Below are 22,489 nucleotides of genomic sequence, written 5' to 3'. Positions count from 1 at the left end.
TAAAATATGGTACTAAATTATGCAATTTTAATACATTTAATCAGGAAACTCAAAAATTGTAAAAATTTGGAAGTCAATGTCCACAAGAGGAATTATGTCACATTCTCACAATCATTGACAGAGAAGTGGTTAGCAGAATACTCTAATTATGAAACAGTGTATCAGTATAAACTGTGAGGTTATTTTAGCCAAGTTTTATAGACCATTTACCTCTAAAACGTATCTCTTGCCCTAAAAAATTGTCACAGTAGGGACTTCTTTGGCAGTCTAGTGGTGAAAAATCCACCTGCCAAAGCAAGGAAGATGAGTTCCATCCCTGGTTCAGAAGGATCCCATGTGCCCTAGCATAGCTAAGCCCAAGTGCCACAGCTACTGAAGCCCATGCTCTGTAGAGTCCACGGTCTGAAACAAGAGAAGCCACCTCCGCCATGTCTTCACACTGCAACAAAGAGTAGCTCCCACTCCCCACAATTAGAGAAAGCCCGTGCATAGCAGTGAAGACCCAGCACAAACGAACAAACAAAAAAATTGCAGTCATAGTGAGCCTCTGTGATGCAGTAGTGTGTAACGGCTGTCATTTCTATGAGCCATATTACTTAAACATCAGTAACCAGCTCTAGAAGTAATACATTACAAAGCAATTTATATGACAATTTTGAAAACTAATAAGTGAGAAATATTCTATATGATAATGTTAAATTTAAAGAAAAATAGGCTAGTGCATTGTGTTCATACTTTGATTGCAATTATAAAAAATATGGAACTCAGGAAGTTAATTCAGTTTTGGCTAAAGAAATCAAGAATGATTTAATGGGGCTCAACACTAATTACATTATTTATAATACAATTATATTTTAATATCTTTTATTTTTATTAGAGATACAACTATGATGATTATATTTTCTCTTTTCTACACAGATGCCCAATATATAAAAAGAAAATTAAGTTAATAAACAACACAAATTGCAAACTGCCTTATTCATTTAAGTCGTGCTTAAAGGTTATACAGGAAAAGTCAATCCCATAATGATACCATGATACTTAATAGAATTCATTACCAACAATTCTTTAAAAGATAGTAAAATTTTGTAAGTAGACCTATTAACATAGACTATTATATCATGTTCAGCCACTAAAGAAAAAAGTCTTATCCTATGAGGAATGGTTTCCAAAATGAAAGCAGGAAATTAAAATGACTACTTTGCTGGTAAAGTGCCTGCTGCCTCTTAAGGCACACTATCAGAAAGGTGATCGGTTCACACGATCACTTAAGCTTGATTGTCTGTTTTTCATTAAAATTATAGCTGCTAGGAGACTGCTGTGTTGAAATCATGCTTTGAATTTCCTTAAGGATGGGAAGTTCCTGGAACCCATCGACTTGGTAAGAGTGTTTGAGGAACAAAAGTTTGATTTTAAGGGGAATTTCTTTATTTTAAATTTCCCTTGCATTTGGCACCCAGAGAGGCTAGCCAAGACCTTAATATTTGCATTTCAAAGGGCATATGAAGTGTCCTGTTGAGGTTTTGTATTTGGGTTTTAGTATATGCTAGAAGATGTGTGACATTGACAATTTATGCCTGTAAAACAAGAAATCCCCACTTTACTTCACAGGGAGAAAATTGGATAAGGAATTATTTGTCACTGCCATTGTCCAGAACAGATTGACAAATCATTTTCAATTATCCAAGAGTCTATAAAAATGTGCAAATGTGCTGATTATCTAGTTCTAGGATGACTTCCTGAGGTTTGGTCCATTGTGCTGATTCTTGGTTAGCATCCTGTATCAAGAATGACTTTTTTAAGGACTATAAATCAGGAAGCTTCCAGTGGAGCTTCATTATGTGTAATAGGGACACTGCCATCTCTATCGTGCATGAACTCCTTGGTTATTCACTCAGTGGATTTCAAGGGGTCCCATAGTTGGCCAAAAGTTCTTGGCAAGGAATAATATTATTATATATTATATATATATTATATGGTATCTGGCAAAGGACTGAGGTCAGGGGAGGTCATATTTTCCCGAACGTGGGTTATACCAGAATGCTTGAATTTGACTATCCTGTAGGTAACATTTATATTGTAGCAGGATGTTTTGGCAAGCTTGTAGAATGCTGCTTCCATGGTTCACGGCATCAATAATGGTCACCTGAGAACATATGGTCACGAGTTTAGGGTCTGAGTCTCAACCTTCAGAAAATCCCAATAGTGGCCTGAATTTTCACTCTCTGACATGTAGTGTGGGATAAAGGAGGTTAGTTTTATTGCACCAAAACTGTGGACCTGATGCAATAAAACTTTCAGCCATGATAGGTAGTCTAGAGATTCCAGTAAGAATAAAGGTGTTTACTACAACTCCTATGGTGAGAAGTCTCTGTTTATTACTAATAGAAGTACTAACCATATTGTCAATGAGTGCCTACTGTATTATAATCTGGACAGAGTCTAGAGTTTTTTTTTTTTCCAAGGGAGCTCTGTTCAAAGTGGACTGATTTGTAACAGAATAAACATAATTAAATAACATTTGTAAGTGAGGAATATGTTACCTCCAAAAACCAAAAAGTCCCCCCAAATATTGGATTTGTTTTAATGCTCTAAAGGCTATAAGGGTCAATTGCTTCTTGATACTTTGAAAGATGGCATGGCCTTTGATCAAATGGTGCCCATAAAGTTCTAAATTTATACTTCTATAATGGGGAAAATAAAATATCATCTGTTTTGTGAGATGATTTGTAAATATTTATCTGCCTTAAATTAGTGTGTCACATGAATCTTCTCAGGGGAGGATGGCAGGAATATAATGTCATACATGTTTTCCTGGAGAGTGTTGAATGAGTTTAAGTTCTTGCTTGCAATGATATAATACAACAGCTAGGCTATTTGGATTTCTCATGAGTAGTTTAGCAAAGGCAAATTATAGCTGAGAATCATTAAAATAAGCACTACAACAATGCAGTAGCCAAATCTACAATGGCAAAATAATGACCAATTAATGACTGGATAGAATCATTGATTTCAATAATAGTGAATATGGGAAACCTGGTGGTTGGGACTATAGAACTAAAGTCATGTAATCCACTAAGAGGATCCATTCAACTTTTTGAGGTTTAAAAGAAAGCCAAAAGCGGGTATTAAATGGAGAAGCAGTAGAAATCATCTATTTTCTAAATAGGACTTAACTGAATTCTTAAAAGCCCTATTCTGATTTAATTTGAACCATGTATTGAGAGTTGAACTATAAAGAAAGCTGAGCACCAAAGAATTGATGCTTTTGAACTGTGGTGTTGGAGAAGACTCTAGAGAGTCCCTTGGACTGCAAGGAGATCAAACTAGTCAATCCTAAGGAAATCAGTCCTGAATATTCATTGATGCTGAAGCTGAAATTCCAATAATTTGGCCACCTGGCGTGAAGAACTGACTCATTGGAAAAGACCCTGATGCTGGGCAAGATTAAAGGCAGGAGGAGAAGGGGACAGCAGAGGATGAGATGGTTGGATGGCATCACCAACTTGATGGACATGAGTTTGAGCAAGTTCCGGGAGTTAGTGATGGACAGGGAAACCTGGTGTGCTGCAGTCCATGTGATTGCAAAGAGTCAGACACAACTGAGCGACTGAATTGACTGACTGATTGGTATTTTACAGCTGCTGTAACAAATGACCACATGTTTAGCAGCTTGAAATAATACAAATTTATCTTATAGTTTCACAGTTCAGAAATCCAACATGGGCATCTGTGGACTAAAATCAAGATGTTAAGAGGCCTCTAACCCTATCTGAGAACTCTAGGAAAGAATCTTTTTCCTTGCTCTTTCCAGGTTCCAGAAGCTTTCCACATTCCTTAGCTCATGGCCCTTCTCCTCAATCTTCTCAAATTAGCAAATTTGAGTCAAGTTCTTATATCACATTGACCTAATCTCCCATTCTAAACCCTCTTCCACATTTAAGGACACTTGTGATTATATTGACATATACAGATAATCCAATATCATCTCCCTACTTAAAAGTCAATTGATTTGCCACCTTAATTCTCTCTAGTCATATAACACAGTATATTCACAGGGCCTGGAATTAAGGCAGACATCTTTGGGGGACTATGATTGTGCTTACCACAGGTCATATTAACTGTTTTAAACAGGGAGGAAGGTTATAGAATACTACTTTATAGAACCAATCTTAAATGCCAAAACATTTTATTTTAATGTATTACTCATCAAATCAGAGTTCATGTTATTTTTAAGGCAATGGGTCCCATAAATATGAAGAAATTAGGCAAAGGTTAATGTGAAACATTCTTGTTTATTCTCTATTTTATGTTTGGTAACGTCTGTGAAAGTATAGAGGGTATCCTGTTCAATTGTAGTGAAATTCCTAGGTAAAACTGATTTGAGACTCATTGTTCATTAAGGTAATCAAGATTTGTCAAATGGTACATTTCAGCAGATGTTAAAGTAAAATTCAGAATCTATGTTTTGAGATGCAGAAGCCAATCAGTGCCCATTTATCTTTTTGTTATGTAAATGATTTTAATATATTTTTGTATTTCTGATTGGGTCAAATAGTTGACTACTTTTAAAGAGGTGTTTTGTTTTGTTTTGTTTTTTCCTCCTGCTATATACCCAGGTATTTATTTATTAATTAATCTATTTATTGATGGATTTTTGTGTGGTTACTGGACATACTTCAAAGGATGATTCTACTCTAGCTGCTAATATTTATTTCTTCTTCTGAAGAAGCTCAAACCAGTGTGCCAAGTTTAGGAATCTTCTCTATGTCAATAATGACTTTACTGAGTTTTTGGACCCTGGGTTTAAAATTGTTTGAACCAATCCCTTAATCACTTTGCTGTGGCATGAGAATGACATCAGCATTTTCCTTGAGTCTGAGCATTGGGAACATCAAAGCCATTCCCTTTGTCGGGTCCTAGAGAACCAATTACTTTTAAGAAGTATGGACCTCAGCATGCCATATGGTGACTATATTTCCTCCATACTAGTGACAACTTGAAGGGCCTCTATGTGGAGCGATCATCAGTCTTTCTCTTGAGCACCCTGGAGAATAGGGGCCAGTGCCTGATTAAGACCATAACCATGGTCACAGGGTAAGAAATTTCCCCCTTGTGCCTAGCATCATTCATGTCTTAGTCTGGAATCAAGACATATAATAGAATCTGAGATATGGATAGTGTCTCAGCCAAGCCAAGACACCTGGCCAAGACACATTCAGGAGGCCCCCAATCCCATATTCCAGTGCCTAGATGCCAATTATAGAAGCTTCCATTAGGTCAGTTAAACCTGTAATAAAGGCTTGGTAATATTCAACAATAAGCAGAAATCACAAATTCTCACAGCCAGCAGCGCAGCTCAAAAGACACGCTAGTCAGCAGACAGATCTTCAGAGTCCCTGCTCCCCCAGCATGTTGCAGAGCCAGGTAGCAAAGCAAGAGGAGATAACCCTTGGTTGTGAGCATTGTCAAGATGCCTGCTCATCTTATCAATTGTTTTCATCACCTGATAAAGACAGGACAGATCCTCCTCCCCAAAGTTGATTTGGATATGAAGACTGATGATACTGTATATGCACTATATTAGTCTGCTTGAGCTTCTATAACCATATAATACAGCTTGGGTGTCCTAAATAATAGAAATGTATCCCTCACAGTTCTAGGGGCTAGGAAACCAAGATCGAGTTTTTTCTGGGCCTCTTTCCTTGGCACCATCTCATTGTGTGCCCGAGCAACTTCTTTATGTGTCCACAGGCAGAGTGGGAGCTCCTACTTGTGCATGAACAAAGGTTAGAGAGGGAGAGACAGAGAGAGAATGAGTGATGGAGAAGGATAAACCTTGGGCTTCAGTGCCTCTTCTTATAAAGACACAAATTCTATGAGATCAGGTCTCCATAATTATTATCTCATTTAATCTTGGTTACTTCCCTAGAAGTTCTATCTCCAGAAAGACCGACATTGGCACAATAAGTAATTGGTAACCCAAGTAAAAGATATCAGGAATTGTTTGTATTTTTCTTGTATGTCTGTAACTTTGATACTGAGTAAAAGTTAAAACTCCACAAATACAAAGCATATTTTACAAAATTAATACAATGCATTTTAAAGGTTTGTTAAAACATCTAACACACTCACAAAGATGGATAGTGGCTTCCCAATTTAACTTAGTACTGTAAGTGTACAATCTTCTATGGTCTCCAATTATTTTAATCATTGCATGACCATGATCTAAAGGGTATCGACGTCCCATAGAAAAGCCAGGACCACAGGACCCAATCTAAAAGTGAAAAAAGCATAATTCAATGTAAACATCTGTAGAACATCATCATCAGTTTATTCTTACACTGACATATCTTCACAACTTAAGCATGGCTTTGCAAAAGGAATCCAGAAAATTGCATGTCAAGATGATAAATCTGTCAATTTGTCCAACTGCTTATTGTTATGGGCATGGCATTGATGATAAAATGAAGGAGGGAAAAGAAAAACCAAAACAACTTTATCCCTGAAAGCCTCATCCAGGGAGAATATGGTGCACCTGCTCTTCACTTACTTTACCAAATGCTTTCCTGAATTTATTTGGTACATTTTTTCTTTCTTGCTTTCAAACTTTTTATTCCTTCTTCTCTTCTACCCTCTCTCCCACTTTCTCTCTCTCTCTTCCTTCCTTTCTCCCTCCATCTCTTCCTTCATTCTCTTTCTTCCTTTTTTCTATCCTTTCTTCCACCCTTCCTCCATGCCTCTTTTTCTTTTCCCATCCTGGTATTTCATTTAATGAATCCATGAAATAAAATTCAACTTATCACAAACTCAGCCAATTATGCTTTTTTTCTACAGAGCTTATGGGACCTCTTGTCAGAGCTCTTAGATGGGACCTAAATATCCTTCTTGATTATAATGAATTTCAATTTCAGCAAGACAATAATGCTATAATTTAAAACTAGGAGAGGTCACTTTTGAACAATAAGTAATTTCACCTCAACTTGATGAAAAGTAAGAGAAGGTTATTTCTTCAAATATGCAATGGAAATTTACTGCTTTATGGTTTATATGTGTGGAATGGAGTTTACTTTCCAGATTTATTGGAAAAGTTATGATTTTTTAATCTTAATAAAGATTTATTAAACATAGAGTTATAGAAATATATAAAAATTATATACATAAATTATAAATAATATATACATATGTATAATTGTTTAGTCATTAAGTTGTTTCTGAGTCTTGCAACCTCATGGACTGTAGCCCACCAGGCTTCTCTGTCCCTGGGGTTTGTATGGAATACAGGAGCGGGTTGCTATTTCCTTCTCTAGTGGATCTTCCCAACTCAGGAACTGAACCCCAGTCTCCTGCTTGGCAGGCAGATTCTTCACCACCGAGCCACCAGGGAAAATATTATGTATATATATATACTGGTGATACAGACATTAAAAGCAAAACAAAGCGGATTTCCCTGGTGGCCCAGCGGATAAGAAGCCACCTGCCAATAGAGGGGACAGGAGTTCGATCCCAGGCCTGGAATTTTCCACATGCCACAGAGCAGCTAAGCCCATGTGCCACAACTACTGAAGCCAGCCTCTAGAACCTACGCTCTTCAACAGGAGAAGCCACCACAGTGAGAAGCCCAGGCACACAATGAAGCGTAGCTCCCACTCGCCACAACTAGACAAAGCCCACTAGCACAGTGAAGACCCAGCAGAGCCAGAAAAAGAAAAAGAAGGACCATTACTGCCTTGATCCTTATCATATATTACTGCCTGACTGTACAACCTCTCCCTGCTCACCAGGGCAGGGGGCACAGTTGTTGAGATGCTAACCTACTGCATTCCCCCTTTACTCAGCAAAGTAATAAAGACATTCTTTCTTTTTTCTCCATAAAGGAAAAAAAAAAAGTAAAACAAAACACCTTCCATGCCCCCCTTGAACATCAAAGTAGATCTTATAGAACATATATGTTATTCATTATATATTCATGAATATATAATTCATGAATAATAAGTGCTCTGACAGAGGTGACCAGAGTATTATAGAAGCATGATGGAAAAAGAACTAACTTAAACTTAGAGAATTAAGCTATTTGTGTAGGTGGCTGTAGTATTTAGAGACATTGCCATTATTGTGGACCATGGACCTGTCAAACCCAGGGATGGCAGTAGTTTTTTAAAAAATAGTTGTATTTATTTATTTTGGCTGTGCTGGGCTTTCGTTGCTATGCAGGATTTTCTCTAGCTGCAGGGAGCAGGGACTCCTGTCTAGTTCGAGGCCTGGGCTTCTCACTGCAGTGGTTCTCTTGCGGATCGTGGGCTCTTGGGTGCGCAGGCCTCCGGAGTTGAGGCACATGGGCTAAGAGTTGTGGCTCCTGGACTCTAGAGCACAGGCTCAGTAGTTGTGGCACACAGGCTTAGTTGCTCTGAAACATGTGGGATCTTCCCTGCCCGGGGATCAAACCTGCATCTCCTACACTGGCAGGCAGATTCTTTGCCATGGAGCTACCAGGGAAGCCCAGCGGTGGCAACTGTTTAAGGTCGCCTTAGTAAACCAGCATTGTTCTGTGCCTGGTACTTTGACAAATGACAGGAATATTCTTTCTGAACGTAGCCTCTGGAGAGTCTTGGTTTCTTGCAAAGGGAAAACATGCAGTCAAAGGGGAATAACTGCCTTTCCAAGTCAATTCAAGGGATCTGTCTGTTGGAATGCCCAGAAGGTACCTATGATAAGTATCATGGAGTATATATAAAAAGGCAAAGCTCCTGAGGAAGTGGGGCTTGAAAACCCTATTTCCTCATGCTGTGCCTCCTTCTTATTCTTTAGTAGTAGTGTAGTGCTGAGTCGCTCAGTAGTGGACGGTAGCCCGCCAGGCTCCTCTGTCCATGGGATTCTCCAGTCAAGAATACTGGAGTGGGTTGCCATTTCCCTCTCCAGGGGATTTTCCTGACCTAGGGATTGAACCCATGTCTCTTGCATCTCCTGCATTGGCAGGTGGATTCTTTACCATTGACCCACCTGGGAAGCCCCTCTTTAGGCCTTTGAAAATTTTAACTCATTCTCTATTTTCAACACTAATTCACACTCCCTAAATGAAAACTGAGTATACAACCTAGTTAACATTCCTCTTGGAGCATATAAATTGAGTACTAGGAAATGGAACTGTGATCCACTGAGATTTTCATGTCTCACACAAGCCACCCCTTTTACTAGCAGGAGGAAATGGTAGGACTGCAGAATTTTTTACTCTGGCTGTAGCATAGTCCAGGCACATGCGAAATTCACACTTACTTGCCACATTATATTATTTGGTGCTCTCTGTTTGTTTTTAATATTCCATCTCTTTTTCTTTTCTTCAAAATGGGAAAGATGGCATACTTGAGTTGAACCACATGGGCAGGGAGGGCAGGGTTGCCACAAAACTTCAACTTGTGAAAAAATTATACCTGCAAAGCACAATAAAGCAAAGCAAAATAAAACAAGGTCTGCCTGTCCTGCCTTCATCGCATGATATTCACCACATCTAATACAAGTAAAACTACCTTAAGGTAGCTATGTTTACAGCAATCTTTCCTGCACCAGTCAACAATTCAAGTGGTATCACATATAGTAGGTGAGAAACTCTTAACTAAATAGTGATCTTTACAGGTTTCCTCAAGTTATTATTCATGGAAAAGGAAGAGAATTCTCTAGCTGCTCAAAACTTCTGAATTATGCCGTGTTGCAGTATTTATAACACATGGATGTTAACTTGAGACTTAGAGCAGGATGCAGTAAATCTGCACAAAGCTCTACTGGACAAAATATTGCTTGCTCAGTAGCTAAGTCATGTCCAACTCTTTGCGATGCTATGGACTGTAGCCTGCCAGGCTCCTCTGTCCATGGGATTTTCCAGGCAAGAATATTGGAGTGGGTTGCCACTTCTTTTTCCAGGGTATCTTTCAAACCCAGAAATGAAACCCTTAACTCCTGTGTCTACTGAATTGGCAGGCGAATTATCTGCCACTGAACCTCCTGGGAAGCCCGTGGACAAAACATAAAGTGTGACAAAATCACCATCTTGAATGATTATTTTGTCACAACTGTGACAGAAAAAAAACATATTTAGTAACATTTGTAAAGGTTGAATATTTTTGTCCTCATTGAAGGACAAAATATTTTTTGGTGCACAAAATTTTCTGCCTCTGTACAAAGGGCTGACTATGATACCCGTCTCTTCAACCTATACAGGTGGAGAGTTTAGAATAAAATAACTTGTTTTGTAATATTTACAAAAAGAGACCAAAGTAATTCCTGAATTCCTGTATGATATTTACCAGATGTTAAACTAACAAAATTTTAATATTTTCATAGATAATTTTCAAGTTCAAAAGCTTGGATAAAGTTAGATCATCTTTCTTGAGGGAATTATGATGATATCTGTATTTGTGAGGTTTCCTTTAAAAGTGAAGCTGTATTTCCAAACAAGTTTCCATTTTCCCACATTCATTGTAAGGGATAGTTGATAACATTAGAGTAGTGGATAGTCTCCTTTGGAGGTAAATGAGACTAAAACTCATGTATTTTTCTCAAGAATACCAAAACCACATTATCTCAGATTCTCCACTTATCAGAAACTCAGTATTTTAATATTGAGCTTCCATGACCAAATAAAATTTGTAAGGTGACTGCCATTGCATCCTTAAGTGTAACTGTTGAAATATCCCATAGTGTAGGGAACACCCTCTGCCTTATTTTTCTGACTGTTGTTGTGATTCATTTGCTAAGTTGTGTCTGGCTCTGTGACCTCATGGACTGCAGCCTGCCAGGGTCCTCTGTGCTCCACTATCTCCCAGAGTTTGCTCAAATTCATGTCCATTGAGTCACTGATGCTATCCAACTATCTTATCCTCTGCTGGCCCCTTCTCCTACTGCCCTCAATCTTACCCAGCTTTAGGGTCTTTTCCAATCAGTTGGCTCTTCACACCAGGTGGCCAAAACATTGGAGCTTTAGCTTCAGTGATAGTCCTTCCAATGGAAAGCCAGGGTTGGTTTCCTTTAGACTTGACTGGTTTGATGTCCTCCAGTCTAAGGAATTCTCAAGAGTCTTCCCCAGCACCACATTTCAAAAGCATAAATTTCTCCAACTAGCTAGGGGTAGTAGAGAATGTGGGTGATGAGGATAGCCTCTATGATAAAAAAAACTGTCAGAGATAGAGAACAATTTTATCAATCATTCTATCAAGAGGAAATGATAAGCCCATCCATTTAACAAAGTGAATTTTTTAAATGAAGTTTTAGACTAATAACTTTGTAAATTTTGAATTCTATTCCCAAAAGATTATGTTTATTTTAATCAAATTTATGGCAAGATTACTTAATTTTCTTTTCTAGATAATATATTAACAGTCTTGTTCTTTTTTCATTTTTGGTTTGATGCACTACTCACACACTACTGCATTCCTTAGTTTGAAAATCATGGCCAAATGTCTCACTTAAAAGGATAGACAAAGCTTCCTAATCTAGTAAAATTACATTTACTGTAGTAATTTAATCTAAAAGTTTAAATGAATATTGATTTAATCTAGTAAAATTAAATTCAATCTAGTAAGATTAAAATCAGAAAAATATAAATATATAGCTAATTAAATGTTTTATTTAATAATTTTGAGAGCAATTAAATTTTATATGGAAAAAAACAGTGCTTTTATGTTTATCTATATATTACCTGGCTTCTTTTTGGAACAGAAATGATATTGAAAAAAATCTTTTAAAAACTCAAATAAAATTACTTCAGAGAAATGTCTCCTTTGTAACTGCTGAAGTTTGGCTCATTATTTGCTCTTGTAGCCAAATTAAACATGTGAATATAATCGTCTATTGGAATCAACATACCTATAAAATTAAAACAAATGAGTTGAACATTTGATTTTTTCACATATTTTATATCTAGATTTATTTAGAAAGGGTAAGATTTTATGGTTACTACAATTGTTAATTTTTTTTTTTTTTTTTCTCTGCATGTAGTTTAAGCTCTTAGAGATATAGGCACTATCTGCAGGTTCTCTAGAGTGTTTTACATATTTTTGCAAAAGCCTCAACCCAGGAATCATTCCCTTTGTTAGTGCAAATCATAGATATTAGTTCTGATTGGTAGTAAAGGGAAAAGTGAAAGTCGTTCAGTTGTGACTTCATGGACTATAGAGTCAATGAAATTCTCTAGGTCAAAATACTGGGGTGGATAACCTTTCCCTTCTCCAGGGGATCTGCCAAACCCAGAGATCGAACCCAGGTCTCCCACTTTGCAGGCGGATTCTTCACCAGCTGAGCCACAAGGGCAGCCCAAGAATGATGGAGTGGGTAGCCTATCCCTTCTCCAGCGGATCTTCCCAAATTAGGAATCCAACCAGGGTCTCCTGCATTGCAGGTGGTTTCTTTATCAGTTGAGCTATGAGGGAAGCCCTGTAAAGGGAAACTGAATGAAAATATAAAATATCCTTTTTGTAGAAACCCCTGTGGAGCAACAAGTCCAAAAATCCTTTTCTTAAATTTCAAAATAAGTGCAATTAAATAAGGCTTTTGATAACATTTTCTTTTATTTATTGAGTGATTTCTATGTTCTACATACTCTTCAAGGAATTATGGAAATAATATATAAAAAATGAAAAAGGGGAGTAGACATTACACTAGAAATGCATATATCATGGGTCAGGTGGTGCCAAGTGCTGCAGAGAAAAATTATCCAGGATGATAGGAAGAATTGCTAGCAACTGGGTTATGTCTATTTTATAAAGAATATATATATATATATATATATATATATATATATATATATATTTAATTGCACTTGAGGGATTGAACAGAAAAAGGAAAACTTTATTTAAGACTATTCCAACAGGGGCCAACAGTAGTGCAATAGAGGAGAAATTCTGACCTCAGTTGCACAGAAACAAAAGGCAGGGGAGTTTCTAAGTGGAAAAATGATAGAAGGAATTACAGGAGAAACTGCTCATCTTGATTTGACCATTTGTGCTTGCTGTTTGGTACTCATGGAAATTAGGATCTTGTGCTCTCACAGAAACATATAGGGGTTCTATCTTTCTAGATAAGTCTATTCCAAGGAATGGGTAGTGGCTTTCAAGTTTTGGAGAAGGATATTTCTGGGTTGTAGAACCTGGAAGAGGCAAAAGGCTGGAAGAAGATTTACATTTTAAAGGGGCAGAGAATTTACAAAAGAAGGTCTTTGTTTTCTTCCCCCATCCCCCACGGCCCCAGCCCCCTGCAAAAATATAATGCCCACATTTTGTTCATACCGGGAAGAATGTACACATATTCAGTATGCTCATCTGAAACATGACCTGCCATCCCCACTTCTCTGAGACCTCACTTTACACTTGCCTCCTTGCCTACTCTGCTTGGGCTATACTGGCAACCTCCCTGTTTCTGGAACACGTTAAACTATCCCTACCTTTGATCATTACCATTTGTTTACCATCTGCCTAAAATGCTCTTTAGCCAGGTCTGCCTTCCCTCCTTCATAAATTTTATAGCTTGGCTTGAATGTCACTCATCAAGGTGTTGCAGGAAGGAGGACCCCTTCCAGGGCTTGAAACCAGGCTCTTGTCTGACACTCGGAAGTGAATTGTCCGAGGAGACACATGTGCTGAGAAAGCTAGAGATTTTAATGGGAAAGGGCACCTGGGCAGAGAGCGTCAGGATAAGGGAACCCAGGAGAAGTCACATGGCTTGCAGTCTCGGGTTTTATGGTGATGGGATTAGTTTCTGGGTAGTCTTTAGCCAATCATTCTGACTCAAGAGTCCTTCCTGGTGGTGCACGCCTTGTTCAGCCAAGATGAATGCCAGAGAAAAGGATTCTGGGTGGTGGTCGGACATGTAGTGTCGCATTTTGACCTTTTCCGAACTCGTCTGGTTGGTGAATGCCTCATGCAAATGGTTACTATGGTGCCTGGCCAGGGTGGGCGGTTTCAATCAGTGTGCTTCCCCTAACAAAGGGGGTCTTGTCTGACCACCAAATATAAAATAGCAATCCACATCACCCCACACCCCATGTGCTCCCATACCCATGTTAGCAGCAACTGGCATTTTATTTCTCTATTTATTATCTCTCAATTTATTTATTTATATTTTTAAACTGTGGTAAAGTACCCAGACAATAAAATATTCTGTCTTTGCCATTTTAAAGTTTTTTAAATTGAAGGATTATTGCTTTACAGTGTTTGTTGGTTTCTGCCACACAAGATGAATCAATCATCGTTATACATATATCCTCTCCCCTTTGAGCCTTCTTCCCTCTCCCATCCCACCCCTTTAGGTCATCACAGAGTGCCAGGCGGAGCTCCCTGTGTTACCTAACAGCTTCCCACTAGCTATCTATTTTTCACGTGATAGTGTACATGTGTCAATGCTACTCTCAATTCATCCTACCCTCTCTTCCCCCAACAATGTCCAGAAGTCTGTTCTCTACCTCGGTGACTCCATTATTTCCCTGTAATTAGGTTCACGAGTCCTGTTTTTCTATATCCCATATTTATGTTAGTATACGATTTTTTTTTTTCTCTTTCTGCCTTCGCTCTGTGTAACAGGCTTGTCTTTGCCATTTTTAAGTGTACAGTTTAGTAGTGTCAAGTACATTCATATTGTGCAGCCAGTCTCCAGGACTCTTTTATCTTTCCAAGCTGAACCTTTATACCCATCAAACAATGATGTGCCACAGGCCCTGGCAAACTCCATTTTACTTTCTACATAAATGAAACTTTTTCTGAAGTATGCCCTCTAAGAAAAGAGAAGTCGGGGGAGGTAGTCAGGAAGAAGACTGTCTAGGGTTTAGGCAAGCTGAGGGGAATGTCAAGGCCATCTTGATGAAGAGGGTTTAGTGAGAATCTGCACAAGTGGTAATATTAACTTGGGCCAGGTTTAGAATAGTGAATACAATGTGAAGTGGCAAGATTCTATATACATTTAGAAGATAGAAGTAAGAGGATTTGCTTATAGATAGCAGGTGGAATAAGAGTAGCAGAAAATAAAGAATACCTTCAACTATTTTGGCTGAGAAAGTAGAAGACTGAAGTTTACTTTTACTGAAAATTTAAAGATATTTGTTATCAAAATTCTGATAGTGATCCAATAGAAAAATATAAACAACTTAGTATGTTTGGAAACACAAAACATGCATACCAATCATAGATTAACAAATGATGCTGGAAAACTCCCAACAAATTTTCTCTTTGACTCCTTATCACTTCTCCAATTTCATTAGTTTTATAGGTAATGATATCCTTTTTCCCCCCTTTGGTTTCCCCTGAAGTAAAAGCTAAAGTCAGTGACCCTCAGTATCAAGTTCAGTTCAGTCACTCAGTCATGTCTGACTCTTTGTGACCCCACAGACTGCAGCATGCCAGGCCTCCCTGTCCATCACCAACTACTGGTGTTTACACAAACTCATCTCCATTGAGTTGGTGATGCCATCCAACCATTTCATCCTCTGTTATCCCCTTCTCCTCCTGCCTTCAATCCTTCCCAGCATCAAGGTCTTTTCGAATGAGTCAATTCTTCACATCAGGTGTCCAAAGTATTGCAGTTTCAGCTTCAACTGAAACTTTCCAATGAACACTCAGGACTGATCTCCCTTAGGATGGACTGGTTGGATCTCCTTGCCATCCAAGGGACTCTCAAAAGTCTTCTCCAACACCACAGTTCAAAAGCATCAATTCTTATGTGCTCAGCTTTCTTTATATTCAAACTATCACACCCATACATGACTACTGGAAAAACCATAGCCTTGACTAGATGAACCTTTGTTGGCAAAGTAATGTCTCTACTTTTTAATATGCTGTCTAGGTAGGTCATAACTTTTCTTCCAAGGAACAAGCGTCTTTTAATTTCATGGCTGCAGTCACCATCTGCAGTGATTTTGGAGCCCCCAAAAATAAAGTCTCCCACTATTTCCACTGTTTCCCCATCTATACAGAGTCGGACACGACTGACGTGACTTAGCAGCAGCAGCAATGGGACCAGATGCCGTGATCTTAGTTTTCTGAATGTTGAGTTTTAAGCCAACTTTTTCACTCTCCTCTTTCATCTTCATCAAGAGGCTCTTTAGTTCTTCACTTTCTGCCATAAGGGTGGTGCCATCTGCATATCTGAGTTATTGATATTTCTCCCGGCAATCTTGATTCCAGCTTGTGTTCATCCAGCCCACTGTTTTTCATGATGTACTCTGCATATAAGTTAAATAAGCAGGGTGACAATATACAGCCTTGATGTACTCCTTTCCCCATTTGGAACCAGTTCCCTTTTGGAAAGTCACTTATCTTGAAAGAGGAAAGTACTGTAACACATGGATATTATTATTTTTAAATGAAGGAGCTCAATATAGATAGAGGTGTAAATAAATAGATAGATAATCACTTTTGTGTATGATAGCTATTTTACATGTGGCATGAGATCCACCGATGAGAGCACATTGATGAGATCCAAAGGAATTCAGTGTGTTTGAAGCAGTGTTCTTCCCACTATGTGGTATACCCAAATCCAGCTAGTTTCCAGCCAATGGTAGGCCATAGGAAACAATAATAAGACTATATTTTGTTAACTGGACTTTGGTCCTCTTGCTGTCTTGGTACACTTTTAGTTTTATAAGTATGCTATTGTTCCTGTTTGCGGTAATCATGTGTGTCCATAGAATAACTTCAGGAATAAAGAGAGTGAAAGATCTTTAAGAAAACAGGATTTTACATCTTTGTAAAGGCCTACAACCAAAAGAAAACCACTTTCAATATTTTTGCATATTTCATAAGTTTTTATATTTTGTTTCACCTGTTCTGTACGTTGAAATTGATTTTGTGTTCAAAATGGTTGTCTTTCCATCCTGTTTTCCCTCTACTGCTCCTAGATTACAATAGCCTACAAAACTAGGAACTAGTAATAAAACAGTGAGATCTTGCATTCATTGTTTTTTAAATTTAAAATTTTTTATATTGAAATATTTTAATCAGAGGATAATAGTTTCATAATGTTGTGTTGTTTCATCTGTAGGACGTCATTAACCGACCATAAGTATACATATATCCCCTCCCTCCCACCCCCTCCCTCACTGCACCCATCTAGGTCATCACAGAGCACCCGGCTGAGCTGCCTGGGTTATACAGCAACTTCCCATCAGCTATTTTACATTTGATAGTGTGTGTATTTCAATGCCATTCTCTCAGTTCATCCCACCCTCTCCTCCCCCTGCTGTGTCCACAAGTCTGTTCTCTACATCTTTGTCTTTACATCTGCCCTGCAGATAGGTTCATCAGTACCACTTTTCTATATTCCATGTATATGTGTTAATGAATGATATTGGTTTTTCTCTTTCTGACTTACTTCACTGTGTATAAAAGACCCTGAATAGCCAGAGCAATCTTGAGAAAGAAAAACAAAGTGGAGGAATCAACCTTCCTACTTAGACTATACTACAAAACAGTAGTCATCAAGACAGTATGGTACAGGCACAAAATAGAAATATACATCAATGGAACAAAACAGAAAGCCCAGAGATTAAACCCATGCACCTATGGGCTCCTTATCCTTGACATAAGGCAAAATATACAATGAAGAAAAGATAGTATCTTCAATTAAGTGATGCAGGAAAAACTGGACAGCTATCTGTGTAACAGTGAAATTATATTCATTCTATATCCTTAGCACTCACATTAGCACATGACCCAGGGAAATCTATTCAGTAATACCTTCTTAATTACTGACTTGGATAATTCCTAAGAGTGTATAATACTGACTTGATTTTCTCTTAAATGACATCTTAATTGAATATTTTCTACTTATAAATTAATATGTATCATTTTTGTCTATTTCTGTTAAAAATTGTGATTTACAATCACGTATAAGCTCATGTTCTTCAAATCACTAGTTTATCTCTTTTCTGACTTCATTTTCATATGAAAACTTGACATATCATGATTTTCTTTAAATGCTTGTCCCCTTACTTACTGATTTTATAGCTGGCATGCAATCTGAACTCTGATTACTATAATTATTCAGTGTAACATATTTTATTCCTAATATTTTCACCAATATTCTGTTCTATAGCTATATTTACAATCTCACTAAATTTTCAAAGCTTAATAATGATCACTTTATACCAGTTTACAAAATTTATTTTAATTTACTTCTTAATGTGCTACACTTTTTACTCTCTTTCTCTACCCTTCTATTAAATACTGAAATTTTCCAGCACTTATGCTATAATTGTTATATTCAGTCAATATTTTCTCCCTAGGCTTCTAGTACTAGCTTAACATAATTTAGTTAGGACTTCATTCTGAGAGCTCTCAAAGTTAGCATGTCCAAAATTTCATTATATTGAAAACATTAAGCCTCTTAAAACATGCATTGCAGTAAATGGTGTCTACATATCCAGCTACTAAAACTAGACATATGGGAGACATCTCTATCTAGTTGCTCTTCTTTACTTCCCACTCAAATTAATCCCCCTTAATGGAAAAATTATTTTTTTATTCTTGTAGCTGAATAATCATTTTCTTTCCTTAAAGCTGCAATTCAAATATTACTTCTATTAGCTCCATGCTAAATGCATGAAATATTATGAATAATGTTGCCAAAGAGCATCTAAAAATTCAACATTTCATGTAAGTAATGAGTTAATCTTACACTTAAATAGCTTAGATTTAGGGAGCAAATGACATCATGGTTATGTGAATACATGCTTAGTTGCTCAGTCATGTCCACCTTGACATCAAGTTTAAATCCATGTAAATATTAAAGAAAATGTGGTCTACATACCCTTGTTCTTGTTATTCTTTATGTGCAATATTTATTATATTAGATAGAATGAATATGAGCCCTCATACGAAGGAGGAAATTTGTAGAGAACTAACATTTATTAAATCCATTCTATGTAATTGTTCAACATTCAATACATAAACTAATTTCCCAAGTGACGCTAGTGATAAAGAATCCACCTGCCAGTGCAGGAGATATAAGAGATGTGAGTTCAGTCCTTGGATTGGGAAGATTCCCTGGAGGAGGGCATGGTAATTCACTCTAGTGTTCTTGCTTAGAAAATCCCCATGGACAGAGGAGCCTGGTGAGCTACAGTTTATAAGGGCACAAAGAGTCAGACATGACTGAAGCAACTTAGCACACATGCATATATAAGCTAGCTTCATTAGTTCTCATAGAAACACTTTACATATATATTAATATAGAACATTATATATGACATGATACCAAAATGTATAGTTTTAATATATAGTATTAACTCTTTAATTCTTAATGAGAAATTTGGGTCAAGAAATATTAGCATCAAATATATATCCCACTAACTTGAATTTAAGATATAAATCAAAAGATTTATTCATGAAGGTTATGTTCTTTATATATTGTATTTGTCTATATTCAAATTTAATTTTTTTAACTTCTAGAATTATTGAATTTTGATGAACATGGTGCATATGTTGTAGAGAAAAAGAATGTATTTCCTGCAAAACTGCATTCAATAGACAAAGACGTCTATATATTCTATGTGATTTTACATAGTTTACAAACCTTGGTCGAATCTCTTTCCTCTTCTATGTCATTTAACTAAACTGGATATTTCATAAATTAAATATAAGGAAGTCATTTTATATATTTGTGTGTAAAATATTTTAGGAATAAAAATACATATATGAATATATATATATACATACAAATATGCATACATATATACATATAAAGATAGAAACACCATTTACAATATTAAACCATTGAATAAATAACAAGTTAACATAAATAATTCAGCGTTCATTATTTTGAATATTTTCTTCTACAATAAACAGACAAAAACACTTAAAATTCAGGGAGCATAATAAAGTTGAAGAAAAAAAAATCAATTCTATAGTTTATTAATGGGTTTGCTAAATTGCATTCCCAATGAAAGTGGAACAGAAAAGACAGAATTGGAATTAGTATTTCATCATGACATATTTCACTGTTTTCTAAGCTCTCAAGATTTTTTATTTCATCTGCTGCCTTGAATTTTATGCACTCATTTTGGAATGGTGATAAATCAGAATTTAATATTTACAAAATGTTTTTCAATTAGTAATAACCCAATATGTCAAGTCAGTGTTACTTTATTTGATTTTAAGAGTATGGGTAAAATGTATGAGTAGTCCATCATAATAACTGGTTTGATATGACAAAGTAGCTGTCTCTACCTACCTAAGCTAATCTCTTATTTTGTGTGTGTGTCAAACTGGATAACATAATAGCTTGTTGCTATCAAACTATTTAGCAGCCATAAAAAGTTGACATCCTTCAAAGAAAATGGAAGTTGTGAATGTTTCCTGTCATACCTTTCAAGCATTTATATTAGTGTTGATTAGACTATGAAATACTTTAAAACATGGGCAACTTAATTGTAAAATATGTTTTTATCTTTTCAGCTAACTAGAAATCATCTTAATAATTTTCAGGCTTCTCTGGTGTTTCAGTGGTAAAGAATCCACCTGGCAATGCAGGGGACATGCACTCAATCCCTGTTCAGGGAAAGTCCCACATGCCCCAGAGCAACTAAACCTGTGCACCACAACATACTGAAGCCATGCGCAGCAGTTACTGAAGCCCACACACCTAGACCCCATGCTCCAAAACAAGAGAAATCACTGCCGTGAAAGGACATCTCACTGCAACTAGGGAGGAGCTGCTGCTCACTGCAACTGAAGAAGGTTGATGCACAGCAAGGAAGACTCAGAACAGCCATAAATAAAAATGAATAACTTTTTAAACAAATTAATACAACTGTGACCTTAAACAGATTGCCTTCTCTCCCTAGGTCTCAGCTCCTCATGCTAAAACATGCTCTGATCTAACCAGCATTTCCCCATCTAATCTGTGCATACTAGTCTTGGGGAACCCTGATTAAAAAAAAAAAATTCCCTGGTAAAATTAGTTTTTAAAGGTATGCTTATCAATCATTCTTTTGGAGATCACAATGCATGTTGTCACTATTTTCTGCATCTTGTGTTTCATTCAGTATGTAATTATTTGTGTGATATTTTCTTGGCACTGCCAGGTAGATTGCTTTTATAAAAAGTTCAGAAATACTGAAGCATAGAACAAAATGCAACAAAATTAAGTGCCTTTTAAACTTTGCTTCATCCAATATTTTTCAAGAACATTTGATCACAGAAAGTATTTACAATCATGGCACTCTCTTCTTTCCCTCCATCTCTCTATTAAATCTGTAGTGGGAAATACTGGATAATCTGTAAATTCCACCCTAAGAAAAGTGCTATATGGTAAGTAATCCCTAAAGCTATCTCTATATCATCATATTTGTAATATGCCATAAAAGGATAAAATAAGTACCTGTTTTCTTTTACCCTTCAGAAAAACAGGCTCATACCAATTGTAGGGTTTTCAAATCTTTGGGATGTAAGTGCAGTCAACTGAGGAAGAAAAGAGAGCTGTGAGTAAATTTTATTTGGGGCAAAGTCAATGTTATAGCCTGGGAAGCAACATTTCAGATAGCTCTGAGGAACTGGTTTAAAGAGGTAGGGGTGAGGTCCATATATATGTGATTTTAGTGAAGGGAGATACGTGGAATAAAGCATACATTTTTGCAGAAGGTTGTTGCTAATCATAAGGAACAGATGTCTCTGTTAATGATTTTAGTGCTTTTCTAGGTGCAAGAATTTGGGCTCATGAAATCTCCTGAATATATCTGAATATCTAAAGTTCAGCCAGTGTTTTGCCAGAGCAAAGTGGCTCTTTCCTGACCTCCACCCTGAGCTCCTTTCAGAATATATTGAAGGTCAGTGACTGTAGTGACTAGTGACAATCCTTGTAGAGGCAAATGAAAGTGAAAGTGTTAGTCCTGTGATTGCTGCTGAGTTTTCCAAATTTGCTGACATACTGAGTGCAGCACTTTAACAGAATCATCTTTTAGGATTTAAAGTAGCTCAGCTGGAATTCCGTTTCCTCCACTAGCTTTGTAGTAATGCTTCCTAAGCATTATTTCCTTGCTCACCTGACATCACACTTCAAGATGTGTGGCTCTAGGTGACGGACCTCACCACCATGGTTATCTGGGCCATTAAGACCCTTTTTTGTATAGTTGTTTTGTGCATTCTTGCCACCTCTTCTAAGTCTCTTCTGCTCTGTTAGGTCCTTACTATTTCTGTACTTTATCATGCCCATCCTTACATGAATTATTCCCTTGATATCTCCAATTTTCCTGAAGAGATCTCTAGTCTTTCCCATTCTATTGTTTTCCTTTATTTCCTTCATTGTTCACAGAAGAGGGCCTTTTTATTTCTCCTTGTTATTCTCTGGAACTCTGCGTTCAGTTTGATATATCTTTCCCTTTCTCCTTTGCCTTTTGCTTCTTCTCTTTCCTCTGCTATAAGTTACGCCTCCTCAAACAACTGTTTTGCCATCTTACATTTCTTTTTGTTTGAGACAGCTTTGGCCACTGCCTCCTATACAGGGTTACAAACCTCTG

This window comes from Odocoileus virginianus, chromosome 10, assembly GCF_023699985.2.
Source record: "Odocoileus virginianus isolate 20LAN1187 ecotype Illinois chromosome 10, Ovbor_1.2, whole genome shotgun sequence".
In the NCBI taxonomy this organism is placed as follows: domain Eukaryota; kingdom Metazoa; phylum Chordata; class Mammalia; order Artiodactyla; family Cervidae; genus Odocoileus; species Odocoileus virginianus.
This window is presented reverse-complemented; position numbering follows the sequence as displayed.